General features: G+C 38.1%; 1 protein-coding gene across 1 annotated transcript in view; it reads right to left on the bottom strand.

Annotated features, from left to right (window-relative positions):
* Positions 1-18,098, bottom strand: part of CDK6 (cyclin dependent kinase 6) — a 262,890-nt gene that overhangs the window by 55,950 nt on the left and 188,842 nt on the right. The window lies entirely within an intron of this gene.

Here is an 18,098-nt window from a genome sequence, read left to right as displayed (position 1 = left end):
TTGGCTTCCCTCTCTTGTCCTCTTTTCAGCATGGAATGCTTTCCTGGCTTCCTTCAAGACTCATCTCAAATCCCAATTTCACTAACAAGTTTTTCCTACCATCTCTGCTAGAGTCTTCCATCCATCCATCCATCCATCCATCCATCCATCCATCCATCCATCCATCCCATATATGTCTGCATTGTCTCATCTTATTAGAATGCTAATATCCAGAGAGCTAGGACTGTGTTTTTTGCGTCTCTTTGTATTTCCTGTCCTAACACAATATCTGATGGATAGTAAGCACTCAATAGATGTCTGTTGACCAACTAAAATTCAATTACAATTAACACCAAACAACAATTTTCTTATTATGCATTTATATCTAACACTGGATATATTCAATCATTCCTAGATACTATTTTTGGGGTTTATGTCCTCTGTCTCTTTAAGGACATATTTGATTTTCCAGGTCAATGAATTTAGATTTACTGAAAGTTGTTTTGGCTGTTTATTTTTCTTTTTTTAAAGAATTAAAAAAAAATCTAGGAGTCTTGGTGCACACACATGGAGGGCTGCCAGTCCTAAGCTCTTGAAATGAAAAGAAGCCAATAGGAGGCAGATTTATTTCTAAGTACTTCTCAGTTACAACAGGCATTTCTTTCTACCTAGTGAATGGTGGCAATATTATTGAACGTTTGTTCTGGAAAATTCAGCAAAGAGGATTACAGTGAGAACTCTCTTGACATCATCCTGGGATCAGAGACACTCAGGTTTCTTTGTATGCCTCTGGTCCAACAAACATGGTAGGAAGCTGGCTGACCTAGCCCCAATTAAGCAGTACAGCTCACTCACTCTTCCCCTGAGACAGGCCTTGCTCAGTAAGAAGCCTTGGTGGAGAACAGGCAGGAGCTGGGGACTTGGGGCCTTCCTGTTCTCACTGGAAAATTCGAGTCAGGGCTGGAGGGATGGTGATGCTCCATCTTCATGCTTAAGAATCACAATGAGCTGGGTAGATTTAAATAGCCTCATACAATTTCCTTTGTTCCCCCCACCCCAAGCTTCTTACAGTTTTTCTTTTTTTGGGGGTTAATATGGGGTAGTGACAGTTTTTGGTTTTTCTGGTTTATCAACGGTTTCCTTTACCCGTGGCATCTATTCCTCTGGCTGGAAGGCTAACATGATTGGAAGCTGGAAGGGAAAAAAACCCACAATTGAATGGCCTGGCCCTAGCTTTAACAGTCATCTCCAACCACAGATTAATACTGTTACTGGATTTGACTAACGGCTCTCTCCATCAGCACAACTGCTGACACTTGAGAAAGTCCCAGTAAGTGAAGACTGAGAAGCTGAGACTGGATTGTTGGATCCTCAGACTGCCTGCCCATTTTCTGGAGGGCTGAAGCAGCCTTGCCGCTCTTTAAAATGCCCCCCCTCCCCATTCATCCTTGCAACATGTGGATAGGAGGTTAGGTCTCTGTTAATCAATGTGGATGGAGCCTAGGGACAACCTGCTGACTTCCCCAAATAGGTTCAATTCAATTCGATACTTGCTGGGTACTGAGAATATAAGGACAAAATTGAAATAGGATCTGCCCACAAATAGCTGATATTCTGTTTGGGGGCTTGAATCTTTCTGTTGGAGAGTTCCTGGGTTCCAGAACTAGGACACCAAGTCAAATTGCTAGCTACTTGAGTAGTTAAATAATCATCCCCTCAAAATTTTTCTTAGTCAAAAAAAATCATTCTAAGTGATATTACAAATTATTTGTCATTCGGTAACTCTGTGACCTTGGGCAACACTTCAATCAATCTCAGTGTCAGTTTTCTCATTTGAAAAAGGAGAGGATAAGACAAAGAGACCTATCAGGTCCTCCTCAGTTCTATAAATTCTGCCTTAAACCCCATTAGACTGTAAACTCCTTGAGGGCAGGGGTAAAGCTTATTTATCATTGATTCTTCAGTACCTAGTAGAATATATGTATCACCGAGTAGATATTTAATAAAGGTCTGATGAATAGCAGAGAACATCTCCTATTCACCATCTACAAATGTTTAAAGGGTGAGAGAATAAAAATCCTTCAGAATTATGACATGGTTGTCACTTTGCTCCTGTATGAAGTTTTCAGTTACTGAGAGAAGTACAATTCAATAAGCAAACCAAATATAAATTGTGTCCAGTGAGATAATCATAATGGACATTTGTGGCTTTAAAAGTTTGCAAAAGGCTTTACATACATTCATGCAATCTTCACCACAAACCAGGGAGGTAAAAACTATAGGCTCTTTTATGTCCATTTTACAGGTGAAGAATTTCAAGTTTAATGTCATAAATTGGAGTTGAATCTAGGTATTTCTTATGCTTTAGCAGCTGCTCTATCCAGTAGGTCTGCTGCTTTTCAAGGATTTGAAGGAAACACATTAAAGAAGGAAGAAGTTGTAAAGATGCTAATTTTAGCTTGGTATCAGGAAAAGAGTTCCTAAATAATTGGAGCTATTTAAATGAGGCTGCCCTTGGAGAAAGCAGAATCCCTCTTATCAGAGGCATTCAAACCAAGGCTGGATGACCACTTAGTAGCTAGGCTGTGAATGGCATTCTGTCTTAGGTAGAGGGGGATTAGATGGCCTTCGAAATCCCTCTCAACTCGGAGATTTCAGGTGTTTGTTTTTTTAAAAATCTATTTGGACTTTCTCAAAGTCCAAAGACCTGCAGGTATGAGATACTCTCCTTCAATTATTCAAAGATTCTGTAAGAGAACTAGCATGTGGAGAGTTTTTGGTTGGCAAGAATCCTAAATTATATTGATAAATAAGCTGAGACAACTTCAAGATCCATAATTTTCTGCACATGTGATGATGTGGATGGGAGGTTAGGCCACTGTTAATCAATGTGGATGAACCCTAGGGACAACCTGCTGACTTCCCCAAATAGGTTCAATTCAATTCAAGAGAGCTGAGACACACAGAAAGAGAAAAAAAAAACAGAGATAGAGAAACAGACGGCCATCTCTAGTTTAGACAATATTTCAAGTAACTGAGGGGGAACAGGATAGGAGCTGATGTGGTAGCTCTTTGATTAACCAGGTCAGCCCATACCCATGTATGTTAAATAGTTGATGATTGAAAGGGGTATACATGGCAAAAGAAAACAAATGCTTTCTCAATGGTGTGGGGTCCCTCTGGAACACTAATCTTAGTTTTTTAATGTGTCTTTCAGTGGCAGGAAAGATTATTTCTTTAATATATTAATTCAGCTCTTTAAAGTTTGTGTTCTATAACATCATGAAAATGTTCTGATGGGAGAAAAACTGATTTTGTTGGAAAGAAGATCAATCTCTGCTCATTTCGATGGATGAGTTCTGGCTCTGTCTCACTAATGTTGTGATCTTAGCCTAGTTAGTTATCTCACTGAGCTTCAGGCTTTCAACTCTAAAATGAGATAACTCTTTGTGATCTTCCCTGATCCCTATGTGATCTTAGCCAAGTCAGTTATCTAACTGAACTTTAGGCCTTCATCCCTGTGAACTTCCTTGGTCTCTAAGCCTGCTAAGCTCTTCTGTTTCAGAGACCTCTTTAATAAGCTATTTCCTTTGCTCTGGCTATAGACTTTATTTTTTCCACTGACCTCCTTGCAAAAATTTATATTGATTAGTCCAGGTGTTTTAAAACTTTTTTTATTTGACATGATATGGACCATTTTAGTAGCCGGGGAATCCTGTGGCCACCTTATCCAAATGATGTATTCCAATAATCAAAGGAAACATTGAATTTCGGTTAGAGATTAAAATAGAAAAAGATGCATTTGTTTTTCCAGCCAAGTTTACAAACTCCTTGAAATCTATACATAGACCCCTCATGAATCTATGGACCCCAGGCTAAGAACCCCTGCATGAGACCATAAGAAAGTCTATTTCAGGATTTATTTCTAAGGGGAAAGGAAAAGTACAAACTCAGGTACATATTAAAGAAGTTTTTCAGGTCCCAGATGAGCCTAACTCCTTAAGGTACAGTTGGTCTAACATTGCAATGGTTATCTCCATGCCCACCACATCAATTCTCTTGTAGCCCTAAGATAAGAGAGGCATCCCCTTCCCCAGAAAAACAAGTGACTTTTGAATTCCATCAATTGGGTGAGATCACAGACTCATCTTATATATACCTAAGCTCACTCTTAGCCAATCAGAAAACTTCTTGGATTTGGAGATATAAGAGCTAGATTCAGAATTCAACTTTTTTTTTGGGGGGGTCAGATACAACCTCCCTTAACTAACCCACAAGTACAATAATTTACACAGTCAGAGAAATGGCAAGTAGTCAAGCTGGGATTTGAACCCCTTTCCTGACTCATATTTCCCACTTTTTTGTATTATACCCTTCTGTTTCTATATGACTTATTTTACTTTGAGAGCTTGAGGTGCAGTCTTGTTGGGGAATATATACATTTTAACCACATTAATATTGATAAAGATCTTGTCTATTTAATTCTATAATTAAAAACACAAAACCCACCAAAAAATATAAGGGTGTACTTCTGTTCTTTGTCTGCCAGTGGCACTCAATCCCAGTTCAACCTCTAGCTGTTGCTAACATGGTGTTGTGTTGGCCAACGAGGACCTCCAGATTGGGAACTTGGTTGCTGGGTCAGATGTGTGGCCTGGCTCCAATCAGCCTTGATTTGAGGCCAAAAGACACCAGCCGCAACACTGAACCATCTCTGTAACAGGCTGGCCACCTGGCTGCCAGGGAAGACAAATCCGATTTCATGAGGTTTGATTTGGAAATCAAACCATACACAGCTTTCCCCCCTCTTCTCCACCTCCTCACCCCAACCAAATGTGCATGGATGTCAGAGAGAAGAAAGAAAAGACATGGCTCATAAGTTTGGATGTAAGAGTGAATTTCATGAAAGAAACTCTCCCAATTTATTTGATTTTGATGCTGTGGTGTTTTTCCATTTTCTCTCAGATTTTAAATAGGCAGAAACTTAATATATGCACACACTTGTATATGTATACATATATATTTTTCAAAAAATTTAAAGTTGTAAAGTGATTTTTATCCTTCTTACTGTAGTTCATTAGTCAAATTTTTCACACACATATCTTATAAATTTCTTGCCACTAGAATTTATACAGAACTTGATAGTTAAGGGTACACTTGCAAAACATGATTTGCCCTAAGTTTCAAGCAGATAGCCTATCCATATCTTACTGGAAACATGTGATAATGTGATCTCAAACTCTATGTTAGAAATCACTATAGGTTAAGGAAAATCAGACTTTTACATTACACAGAAAATCTGTGCTGTGCAATGAAGTCACCGCTACAAACAAGACAAAAAAAAAATGGTTTTTTTAACATTCCTACCACTTATCAATGAGTCTCTTCCCCCACCCCCATCTTCCGAGTAACAAAAGTCTAGTCAAGTAAACAAATAAAACACCCTCTCCTTCAGCCAATACATTGTTTACACCTCCAATGTTACATCTTACCCTGCACCTATAACCATGATACAGTGTTTCCTATTTCATTTTTACTATTATATCCTCAATGCTTAGCTTATAGTGATGTTTATCCATTGTTCTTGAAGAAGACCATGATATTGGGGGAACTGATGCTAAAACAAGCACATGAACTGGATTTGAGTGTGAGGGGGCTGTGCTGAGTTACCAGTCTCACTTTTTCCTCCAGAGTCATTTGAGTCCAGTGGCCAAATATGAATCAGGGTTAAATTGATTTGCCCAAGGTCACAAAGTTAACAAGGGTCAAGAGTTTGAGGATAGATTTGAACTCATATTCTCCTGACTCCAGGGCTGGTGCTCTGTCCATTGTGCCATCTAACTGCCTTTTTTTCATCTCTGAGTTGATCAATACAAAACCCATAAGTGTATCTCTAAGGAAAAAGTAATCAATAAAAAGACATTTAAAAGCCCTGTATTATATAGACAAAGTTCTAGGCAGTTCATCTTTACATTTGGCCAGCAAACCAAGGACAGTGAATTATCAACTCAATATAGGTATGAACTTCAAAATATTCTTTAGGATAAAGTGGATGGCCAAAATGGTACCCCATTCACCACAATTTATATAATAAAAGCTACCCTTAGGTAGTAATTCTTTGTATTCCTGAGAGAAACCTCTTTACCCAACCCCCTCTTTCTTTTGGTTTAGCTAAATACTTGGCCTTATCAGACACCAGCTTCCCAAGCCACTGTGAGAAGGCCAGATGGGAAGCAGATTTGAAGACCTCCTTAAGTGAGAAATAATGGAGGATGAGTATCAGACAGACACAGACCACCCTTACTGCCGTGGACCACATGGAGCTATCAACAGATTGTAGATGGTTTGCTACAGTGCTCGCTACACTAAAATTTTAGCACAGAAGCAAGGAAGGTATTTCTCTCCCTTGTGGTAGTCCTCTTTCCTAGAGCTGAACACCTGGGTAATATGGCAAATCAGACACGTACTAAGTGCCATTAATCCACACTAATTTAAGACAAAGCCCCATGTATCACCCAGTATCTTCCTTGTCTTGTTCACTCAATTTACCTTAAGGTTATTTGGTAAGAAACAAATATAAAGCCAACTTTCATCACATTCTTGAAAAGGGATTAACAGAGAACTCTAAACTTCAGAAACAGTCATCTATCTAAAAGACATCCATCTCAAAGATTTAAATTAGATAGGATTTCAGGACAGCTAGCCCTGATGCAAGCAACTTTTACTGAATTCCAGGAAGAGAGATTGAACAATATGCTACTGGCTCAAATAGTTATTATTAATAGCTTTTTAAAAATACACACACAATTGCACATTAATGGAGAATACTCTTGTTTTCCTTGGAAAAAATGATTAAGATCCTTGTCCCTAATTCAGAGAATCTTATTTTGATTCAAGATTCAGAAAGAAAATGAACTGAAATTGAATGGGCTGATTATTCTTCCTATATGGAGGCCTAGGCTACTTGGTATAAGGTCTCAAAGAGTTCACTAATCCACAGAAAATAAATGGGAAGAACAAAATTTGAGGTAGGGATATTTTTAGAAATAAATGTCTGGTATACACACATATGTTATTAATGTGTCTTTGCGATGCATATATATAAATATAAAATACTCTTGAATTTTTATTCTTTCCTCTGTTCTTCGGAATCACGTTGAAATAAACATAAACTAATATTCATTCCAAGCAGCATCAATCTTTTTATTTCCAAGTTCAGGAAAGATTAGTCTGAAATAATATTTGGAATTTTAATGTATTATTTTAAACTTACAAAATGAGGTTGATACTTTCCCATCTTGACTATACTGATTAAGAAAAAAAAGGAAACTCATATAGAATTTTATAGCTGAAAGGAGGCAGTTTTATAAACCAGCTTAAATCTTTTTTTTTTTAATGCTGAATTCATGCCCATTTTTCCCTTTATATCTTAGGTTAGCAATCAGTACAAGAGTGGTAGAGGAGGGCTATGGAAGTATATGAATTTCTCCGTTTCTTCCGAGGACAACTTTCATTAATTACAAATGTCACTAGAACCAACATCTCCTAAAACTTTTCCCTTCCTTCAGGAATTCCTCTAATTCCTGGAAAAGACACATAGATCAGAAGGCCACAGAGAGGATGAAGCTTTATGGCTGCATATGTGTTTCTGAACGAAAGCCAGGAACCGGGTGATGAACTCCAACTGTTTACATTCAGGATTTCCTTTCCTTTTAAGGGTCAGATTTGTGGTTCATGCTCCATTGGTTCCAAGGAAAGAAAGGCTAGACAGTGCCTACACCCCCACCTCATTGCCGGTTACAAGTTCGTCAGGGAAGTTAAAAGCTCTGCATCCTTAGTCCAAATGAAGGACTTGGAAGATATAAGAAGGAAGAAACAATGAGAAGTAATGGGCTTGGAAGGGGAAGAATGATGACTAGCTCTCCCCATTCTAACTATCGATAACTATTTAACTACTCTCTGAATTTAGTCTTTTTTTCTTACTAGGAAATAACAAAATATGATGTGTCTGAAGAAACTGTAAATAACAACACAATTTCCAACAAAAGAACAAAGAAAAAGGGAGGTAGGGCAAAGGGACAAGGTGATATTAGTAGGGCTATAAAAAGTAAACAAAAAAAGGTAAATACAGTTACTGCTTTTCATTTGTCTTGTGATTATATTTCTGAGGATAAAGGAGCCACTTTCCTCAGACTCCTAAGCATATCATATGAAATGATGATGGTAGAGAAAGAAAAGATGGCATATGATACACTCACACATTAAGGAGAGGGGGCTGGGTATGAGGTTTCATTGCTACAGGGAATTCTCAGGTTCTTTATTTGGGTCTGCATCTTTTTTAGGAAGCTGTCTATTTCACTGGTCAGAGCAAAGACCCAGCAGGTCAAAAGTGATGTTTGAACCCACTTCTTCCTGGCTTCAGGGCCAGTTCTATTGGTTACATCATATTATCTCTCTATTCTCATTAATTCCACAGTAATAAAACTGAGAAGGGTAGCTGGGTGGCACAGTGGATAGCAGGGAGCCTATGACCTCAATTTAGTCTCAGACACTCTCTAGTTGTGTGACCCTAAGCAAGTCACTTCACCCTGTTTGTCTCAGTTCCATCATCTGTAAATTGAGCTGGAGAAGGAAGCAGTACTCTGGTATCTTTGCCAAGAAAACCCCAAATGGGGTCACAAGGAGTCAGACACAACTGAAACAACCGAAGGACAACAATAAGACTAAGTAAGTTTTTAATATTTATATTAAAAAAAGATTTATGTCTGGGCAAAAATATCTTCAGTTAGCATGTCTCAAAGTGTAGTCTGGGACTCATGAGGATTCTGAAGAGATCCTTTCAGGGGACCAAGAAATTAAAATTATTTTTATAATAATTTAAATTTCTGCTATGATAAAAATTGATAGATATAATTGATAGAAACAAAAGCTCTTAGGACAACCCTATTAGACCACCTATGGACAATGCTATCCCCATCCAGAGGAAGAAAAATAAAACAAAACATCTTTTAGAATCTGATGGAACACTACATTTACTTTTTAAAAAAATTTCTCTTATGTATTTCTTTCCCTTAATCCTAATTCCTTATGCCAAAAATGATTAATCGTAAACATGTTTAACACAAATGTGTATGTACAATATTCACCTGACTGTTGCTGAGGGGAGGGGGGGTGGGAAGGGAGGGTGGAAGGAAATTATGTAACTTAAAAATATGCATATGCATATAGATGAATGTTGAAAACCTTTCATAACATTTATCTGGAAAATAAAATAACAATTAAAAAAAGATGCTGAGAAATAAAAGATGCATTAAATATCCCCCCCCCAAAAAGACAACCCCCCCAACTCCAAACCCAAAATTTCTTTGGGGTTTTCCTATAATTGATCCTGAAACTAAATAGTTTGAGAAGTGCTTCATTAGAGGACAAAGTATTCACCTTTATCCAGAGTTGTTTTTCAAGTTTCAGTGACTTTAGGCCATGGTGAAATCCATAAGGATGTTTACTTCCTTGGGTCCAATTAAATCAAGGAAAATAATAATAATATCAGTTAGCAAAAGCACCCACCTCAGAGAGAAGCGAGAGAACATATAAAGCATCTGGTTAATCTAAAAATACTCTATAAACCTAGCTATTGTTATTATTAAGATATTAACGCTCTCTATAAATTTGGATACTGTTATTATTCCACCAAAGAATTCCTTTACAGTTTTATCCAGATGGCTTGTAAATCCCCTGGTAGACAAAATAGTGGGGAACATATAGGAAGAAAAAGAAAATGTATTCCTTGTCTAGATTTCCCTGGAATCAATCCTAAGAGGATATGCTCAGTCTTCCAGCTTGGGTCTACTCCTGGATGTCTCAGTGTCAAATGAAGAAATGTGTTCGAGAGGACCATATGCCATGATGTCACTGAAAACCCTTTTGAAATGTAAGGTAACACTAGAATAGATTAACCAATGGGAAAGACTGGCAGGAAGGCCTTGGAGATTTCTTTCAAGCAATCACTCACAGGCACCTACAATATGACTGTGCTGTTAACTCTCAGGTACCTGGGTTAGAATTTACAGAAAGTAGGAAGAATGAGTACAAAAAGACCAGCAGCCAACACAGCTCTATGACTGTGAAGGCTTAGATATCTCATTCCTAAAATGGTTATTTTTTTCATATTCTTCTTCCTGGTGCCATCTGGCATTTCCTAGGGGAGGGACTAGTATTGCTAACAACCTAGAATTTCTTAGAAATGCTATCTGTTTACCACAATCTCTATATTCATAGAATTAGTAACAAGCTTCACTTTTTAAAGTTTTGCTTTGTTTTTATTCTGCTGTCACTTGGAAAACCCCATCACTGTCATGCCATTGGCTCTGGGTCTGGTCAGGATTGCTAGGTTTTATTCTTATTACTCTGGTGAATTCTTTGTTTATTTTTTTGCCACATATTAAACAATTAGTGGAATACTGAAATTATTCTTTGAAAATAAGATATATCACCAATTCATCAATGAAAATATGTTATTTTTTGTTTTTCTTTATTTTTTATTTGTTCAACTCATAATAAGTAAATAAATGATATTTTCATTTATAGAGGTTTTAAGGTTTTATAAAGCACTTATCTTTGCAACAACCCTGTTATGGAAAGAAATGTAATTATCACCATCATCATCATCATCATTATTATTTCCGTTTTATAGATGAAGAAACTGAATCCTTGAGAATTCAAGGTCAGACATCCAGCTAAGGATCTCAATCTGAAGCCAGATAGCTAGACTTCTAATCTCTGAGATCTTTCCATTATGAGATGATGTCTCCAAAAAAAAAAAGAAAGAAAAGAAAAAGGAAAAAGGGAAAAACAATGCCTTTATTATAAAGAGGATAGCATTAAAATATGGAGAAAACGTGAATTAGCCATCAATTATGAGCAAATTGGGTCAATCAATCAGGGAATAATCATTTCACAAGTGTCTAATATATGTTTGACATTGTTGATATAAGAAAATAAACAATCCCTACTTAGAAACAGACTCGTTCTAGGCCCCATTCTAAAAATGTCCTTATTTGTGAGAAAATATTTATCTTCCTAAACGGCTCCTATGTTATTTAAAATATAGTATTGGTTTTTGTTAGGATGCTTTTCAAATTTCTCAAGATTCATTTTCCAGTTTTTAGAAAGACAGATTAAGACTGGTATTGCAGAGGTTTTAATTGCTCTTAATGGATTCTTGCCATTACGCACTGATTTCAGGTTGCTAAGTGAGTCCTTTTCTCTTTGATACCTTTATGGTCAGTGTGTACATTTTATGGAGGAGATCAAAGTAGTTATAGGTATCACTGTCATCCATTTGTTCAATATGATCTCCAAATTCAAAATCAAAGAATTTACTTTCTATCTTTCCTTGGTAGATGTAAAGGATTTTACAAAGATAAAATCTAATTGACATTTTGGTATAATTGGAGAAGATTATATGAATGCATCCCATCAAATGATGAGCAAGAAACACCCTTAGAGACCTTTTTTTTGGGGGGGGGTTTACTAGGCAATGGGGTTAAGTGGCTTGCCCAAGGCCACACATCTAGGTAATTATTTAGTGTCTGAGGCCAGATCCAAACTCAGGTGAAGATTATATGAGATGGCCGACTGATATTAGGGGTCACTGGGGTTATTGGGCCAGAAAGTTCCTTTCCTGTCAATAGGCAGAGGTACCCTTTGCCTTTACACCCTTCCTTCCTTTGAGTCAGGCTGTCTAAACTCCTGGTATTGGTTAGGCAATGGAGCCACTTTTCCTTTACCTCCCTCTCTACCCCCTCCTTCTAGATGGACATGTATACCTATTTCACCCATTTGGTGGGAATCCAGAATTCTCTCTGATCTGTTCCCACTTCCCAAGGGTGGAGGGTCAGAAGTCTCAAGGAATCCACCTTGCAGAATGTACATGGTTGTTCCTATCACTTTGATGAGCTGGGAATCACCACCTATAATCCTTTCGCTAAGATCACCAGACCTTACTACCCTAATGATGTATCCCAAACTCATCTGGGCCTTACCACCGAAACATCAATCTATTGATCAATCAACATTCATTTATTAAGTTCTAAATATCAGGTGCTAGATACAAGTGATAAAAATATAAAAGTGAGATAGATCTTACCTCCAAAGAGTTTAAATTCTATTAAAGGGAATATGTGGAATAGAAAAGAGCTCCTGCCAGAAAGAGTAATGTCTGAAGGAAAAGTAGGTGACATATAAGAGCTGTTCTGTTGGTACATGGAGAGAGGACTCTACAGTCTGGGAGAAAAGGCAAAGTTGCAGGTATAGATTGGGGAGCTCTCTACCCAGAGGCAGCAAACAAAGGGAGAGTATGTCAGAGTGAAGAGGACCAAAGACATACATTTTATGAAATAGTAATTTTAGGAATGAGACATAAAATTCCTACAGATGTCTCTCATGTCAACACTAAACCACAGTTCACAGCCTTGAAGATCAAAGACTCTTAGAGGTCATTTAGCATAGACCCATTTTAAAATGAAGATTCAGGGTGAGGGGGCTTCCCCAAGGTCACCAAGGTAGCAAGAACAACATACACAATAGCAGAGGTAAATGCTAAAGTGGATAATGCTAAAAAATGGTTAAACTATACTGAATCATAATGAATAAAATAGGTCTTGGGGGAATGATAAAGAAACATACATTCTCTTTCCATAAAATGGGGATAGAGATTTTGGATGTGGAATACAGCATATACATGCATCCTGCTGTGCCAGTTGACTTCATTTAAATGGTTTTGTTGACTTTGTTTAAATGGTGTTACTGACTTTGTCATTGCAAAAAAAAGGAAGCGGGGTGCAAGGGAGAAAAGATTCAGGAGAAATGAGTGTAGTATAAAATAAAAAAATGATTAAAAAAATTGGGGAGGAGGTGATGATTGAGTCTGAAAAGAGGGAGGAACATAACTGTACGCCTACCCCTTTGAGATGGCTTTGATATCACATAATATTGCCTTGGTACATAGCTCTTCTTTATGTAACCAAAAATAAAGGGATAATAAAGGACCCAGGAATTAAAGGTGGATGGCACTAAGAAGGATATGCAGCAAAAAGAGAAACAATGGCCACACTGTCTCCCCCCCCCCCCCCCCCAGCTCTGAGCTATTTCTGCACAAAATGCCCTTGGGAGTCTGATTTGATCTTATAGGCCTCTTTTCTAATTTGAAAATTGGTTCTTCCATTATGCATCTGATTGCCAGTTTTTCCTTACCTCCTATCTCCAGCTCCCTTCACTCCAGCCTTCTTCTTTCCCACAAATTACTTTAAATCAGAACTGTACTGCTTTTGACCCCAGGCCATTGTGAAGATTACCAAGGGCAAAGAGTAGATACCCTCCTGGATCTTTAAAATATGTTATTGAGTCAAAAAAAAAAAAAAAAAAGCAGGACCAAGTGAGAGTCAGTGTTTGAGTCAGAAAAGGACAGAGGTTTCTCTGATCATGCAAGTAGCTTTTGATCTCCCTTTTGAGTGGCCAAGCATACATTTCTATATAGTTACCTGTATGTGTATGTTAGATGTTCACTGACTTCTTTTTCAGCTATTGTCCTGAAGTGGATACTTCTGGCATGGTTCCATAAATATGGAAAAGGAGGAAAAGGCAGTGAATGCTGAAGGACCTCCAGCTGAGAGGCACTTGAAAGTAATAGATTTCAAGTTGGAGATTTTGGGTTCAAAACCTAACTCTGATACTAACTTTCAGTGATTGACTATGGGCTGGACCTAGAGTCAGAAAGACCAGACTTCTTATGATCCTGGTCAAGTCATTTCTTTTTGCCTTTGTTTCCTTAACTGTAAAATGGGCATAGTATGGTGCCTGGTAAATTATAGATGTTTACTAAAATCAAACCTTTCTTCCTTTCCCCCTTTTCCTTCCTTTCTCTCTCCCTTCCTTCCCTGAAGAGTCTTCCAATTCTAAATATATAAACCTGTGATCCTGTAATAGCTACTATTTATACAGCATATTAGGGTTTGCAAAATGCTTTACAAATATTGTATCATTTTGTTCTTGCAATAATCCAAGGAAGGAGGTGCTTCTATTAACCTCATTTTACAGTGAGGAAATGAAAGTGAGGTTATAGGTGACTGGCCCCAGGTTTCATGGCTGGTAAGTCACAGGCCAGATTTGAACTAATAAGGAGCATAAAGGAGCTTAGAAGATAATAGTGTCCCCTAACCACCTTTTTAGCTGTACAGATTCAGACCAAAGTCTGATAAATTGCTAGTCACAGTCCTGGGCTCTCTCTTTTATCAGCATAACGTGTTTCTCTGCTTTCCACAGGACCTGGTGACAAAAGATAGTTAATAAATGATTATGGACTTAATGACTTTCATACTCAAAATGATTCTAGCCCATGATCCATTCTTCTCTACTGCACATTTAAATAGGCAGGATCACTGGATGACCTTAGTCTTATCCTGATTTCAGGTTTGCAAGGAGTATTTGACTTGAACACTTTGACAAGTCTTTGGCTCCTTTTCCCTTCCTAGACATCTGTACTTTTTTATATGGTCTCTATATCACAAGAAAAAGAACATCCAAGCTTGGCTTGGACAAATACTTTCTTAATTAGTACTTTTTAAAAATGGAAATAAAAATAAAGTTAGAGCAGAAAGCAGAATATATCCAACAGAGCCAGGGAAAACCTTTTTTTCTTCAATAAAAACCACAGGCAAATTTGAAAAACTGTGCTTTTTGAAATTATGCCCTCTATGGTTTTTATGTTTATTAAAAGCTTTAGGCTTTCCCAGTTATCACAAGAATGAATTCTACCATGTGGCACTTTTTGACATTAAAAATGTATGCAACCTCTTAAACTTCAATTACCTGTCCTGTTGTTGGCCTCACCATCATCACCTTTATGTAGCCTATTCCCATGGGCTGGACAATCAAATTCCTCTTCTGGATGCTTCCACCTCTACCACTATCTTACTCCCCCCATTAAGTCTTTTCTTTATTCTTACTGTGATTTCTGGTCATTCAACCCTGATTGTTCTCCTATCCTTATCCTTGATCTGGGTTCATTTTCTCTTTGTAATCTTTACATGCCAAAGTGAGGAATTTGTAGTCTTGACCTTAAAGTTAATTAAGTATACATTGTCCTTTACCCTTGAATCCTTCAACCCTTTGTTCTATCACCACTCATGCTCTGCAAAATGATAGGCCTGGGTTCCCCCCACCATGAATACCTTCTACTCATATCTTGCTAAATGCAAATGGAGAAATCACATAACCGTGCTAACTGGACCCACTACAAATTTATGCTCTCAGATTTCAAATGGGTTCCTCCTGTGGCACAACAACTCTTTGATTCCTCCCTGATTGATTTTCTCCTTCACTTCTCACAATATCTATTCCAAATCTTTTCTTAAAGTCTCTTATTCCACCTTTCCTTCCTCTCTGTCACTCCTGCAAAAATAGAGGCCATACACTGGGTGCTTCCTCTTCTCCCCTTTCCTATATGCCCAAATCCTTCTATTTCACCCCTACCACTATTCTTTCTGCTTTATTTAGACTGACAGGAAGGGGAGGCTTTTCCTTCTTGTCAAGGGTAATCCTTCTCTTTGTGCTTTTGATCTCATCACTGATCATCTTCAAGAGTATGTACCTTTAATCATTCCCTATGCTCCTTCTATCTTCAATTTATCCTTATTGATTGACTCTTTCCCTGATGCTTTATAAGCATATCCAGTTCCCCCTCCCCCAAGTGACTGAATAGGATTTTTAAAGATCCTTTACTCAAATATGCCATTTTCTCCTTTTTCATTTATACTTCTGCATTTCATAGCCCAAACTCCTAAAAACAGCCATCCACATTCATCTCCAATTGTTCATTTCCCTCTTGTGTCTAAATTCCTTGCAATTTAGCAGGAAACCAGAACTCAAATAATGTAATTTTTCTTTTAAAAATAATTTTATGCCGTTCATTTTTACTTTACATCCATGCCTTCCTTTCTTCCACTCCATTCTTTCCTTATGTTTATTTCTGAATATATATTTTCCCGTCCCTAACCCAGAAAATCATCCCTTGGGATCAAAGGTTTTTTAAAAAAGAAATAAAAGCTGTGTGTGTGTGTGTGTGTGTGTGTGTGTGTGTGTGTGTGAGAGAGAGAGAGAGAGAGAGAGAGAGAGAGAAAGAAAAGAGGTTCATCGAGGCATCTATTTTTTAAAGCAGAGAAGACCTGAAAGAGGCATAGGAGCACAGATAACAAGATAGCTTAAAAAAAATCAAATTATATTTGTAAGTGATACTCTTATTCTGTTCTACTATAGATATGGACATGCTCATTTTTGATGCTTAAGTTTAAGAACAAAATTAGGTTTTAAAAATATTTGATAGGAGAGTTAATGTATGTCACATTCTAGATCCCAGGTTCCCCAGATCTGCAATGAAGGGAGGGAGATGATACAGTGTCTCTACTCTTCTCCAGGATCAAGCTTGGCCGTCAAATACAATGTGCCCAATATTGGTTTTGGTTATATTCATTTAAATTATTGTAGTCGTTACGTTTATTTTTCCTAGTTCTGCTCATACTACTCAGCAGTTCATTTTAAGTGTTTCTCTGAATTCCTCCTAGTTCTGACAGCATGGCAGTATCATTACATTCATCTACCAGTTGGCTATTCCCCAACCAACATTCTCTCAATTTTTCAAGATGGTTCAGCTGTTCTCAGCCCTCGTTCTTTATCTGATTGCAGTTCATGACCCCAACCACCCTGCCATGAATGTTCTGTCTCCCACCAGCTTTTGCAACCCTGGTATTCTCTCTCTGCCTCCTCCTGGCAGCCCTATCACCTATCAGTTGGGTTAGAGCAATAACCTTCGGTCTCCTGATTCCCAAATCCTTCATCTCCATTTGAGCTTCCACATAATTGCTGAAGTATTTCTCTAAAAATGTGAGCCTTTCTGACTCATTTCTATAGCATTTTATTGCTTCTCAGAAGAAATCCAATGCAGTTTGGGACTTAGAGTTCTTGATCATCTGGCCTTTAGTCTACCTGATTTCCCATCATCTCCAAATCTGCCTGTTTGGGAGACTTGCCCTTCAACTTCCCACTTCTCTGACTTTGCATAAGCTATTGTCACCCCTGTTCCCACCCCCATTACTGGGGGTGGGCACACAAGCCTTCTCTATTTCTTCTCCTTAAAGCTTTATCTTTCTTTAAGGGTGACTTCTAGGGGAAGTTTCCTGACCCGCCTCCTCCTCAAATCATCTTGAATTTATTTATCTGTTTACAAGCTGTCTCCCCAGTGGAATGTAAGCTCCTTAAGGACATCAATACTTCCTCTTTGGTTTGTTTTTATAACCCCAGAGCCAACCATGCGTGCTTTTCACACAGTAAGTATTTAATAAAAGTCTGGGGAATAAAGAAAAAGCCTCAGTGCCTAATAAGTAAAGATTACAAACTGGTCACGTGTCACACGAAGATGAAGTGGAGGACCTGGGTGTGTTCAGTTGAAGAGGAGAGAATACTTAGGGAGATACAGCAGCATGAAGAAGGGGAATATGGGTTTCTCCGCTTGACCCTGGAGGGCAGAAGTTGCAAACAACTTCTTTGACTTCTTCATGCTTAGAGCTACATATAAAGGGAATGAGCCATCTCAATCCTAGGGGGTGAGTTCCTCATGGAACCCAGGGGGTGAGTTCCTCATGGATCCCAGGGGGGTGGCTTCCCCATGGACAGAAGTCTTTAGGCAGTCTGAATGACTGTTGGTTAAGGATGCTATACTGGGGATTTCTTTCATTTATGACCTGGACTAGATAGTTGATTAGATTCCTTTCAATACTTAAATTCTGTGACTGTGTGATGACAGTTGCTAGGAGGGCAAATGGTAAGCCACAATTACCTCTAGGAAATAGAAATAGATTAATAATCTTAGGCTCACAGAGGCAGAGTTGGAAGAGACTCCCAAGGTCATCTCATCCAACCCGATTATTTTACAGATGAGGGAACCTAAGGCCCAAGGAAGAAGAGTCCCTTTTCAGGATGGGAACTTATATATTCTTACTACATCCAGTACTGTTCCTGTTCCAACACCAATGTTAAGCTTCGGACCGCCAATCAAGACCCCAGCA

This window comes from Macrotis lagotis, chromosome 7, assembly GCF_037893015.1.
Source record: "Macrotis lagotis isolate mMagLag1 chromosome 7, bilby.v1.9.chrom.fasta, whole genome shotgun sequence".
In the NCBI taxonomy this organism is placed as follows: domain Eukaryota; kingdom Metazoa; phylum Chordata; class Mammalia; order Peramelemorphia; family Peramelidae; genus Macrotis; species Macrotis lagotis.
The sequence above is the reverse complement of the archived record's forward strand: the minus strand, read 5'-3'. Positions and strand labels throughout refer to the sequence as shown.